The sequence below is a fragment of the Apis dorsata genome, unplaced genomic scaffold, assembly GCF_000469605.1.
Source record: "Apis dorsata unplaced genomic scaffold, Apis dorsata 1.3 scaffold_247, whole genome shotgun sequence".
NCBI classification, from domain to species: domain Eukaryota; kingdom Metazoa; phylum Arthropoda; class Insecta; order Hymenoptera; family Apidae; genus Apis; species Apis dorsata.
Genome location: NW_006263526.1, coordinates 269,541 through 269,947, shown reverse-complemented (window position 1 = coordinate 269,947; position 407 = coordinate 269,541). Strand labels below are relative to the sequence as shown.

Here is a 407-nt window from a genome sequence, read left to right as displayed (position 1 = left end):
AGAAAGGGGGGGGGGGAGAAATGGTAAGAAACAGAAGTTGGGGACGAATACACCACGCTCTTTATCCAACGAGAAGTTGGACAAGTGCAAAAAGAAATGGTTTCGAAGGAATCTCTCTCTCTCGTTTATTCATTTTATTTCCTCCTCTCGTTTTATTGAATTCCAATATATCGAACGTTGCTTATTCCCCATTTTATATATATATATATATATACATTTTATAATTTTCCATCGGATAAGTAGCGACATCGGGGTCGATGAAGAGCATCCAACGTGCCCTTTAACGTGCCAATCGATATATTTCCATTCTGCCTGGCTAAAGAATTCCCTTTACCGGTCACGGTTAACCGATCAATCGGTATTTTAATAGAATACTCGTGCAGATTTATCGTTAAATCGTGGACGCA

The 407-nt window shown here is 39.3% G+C and overlaps 1 protein-coding gene across 44 annotated transcripts in view; it reads right to left on the bottom strand.

Annotated features, from left to right (window-relative positions):
• The window catches only part of LOC102677929 (calcium/calmodulin-dependent protein kinase type II alpha chain), a 140,815-nt gene that overhangs the window by 77,883 nt on the left and 62,525 nt on the right, over positions 1-407 (bottom strand). The gene's annotated exons all lie outside the window — the stretch shown is intronic.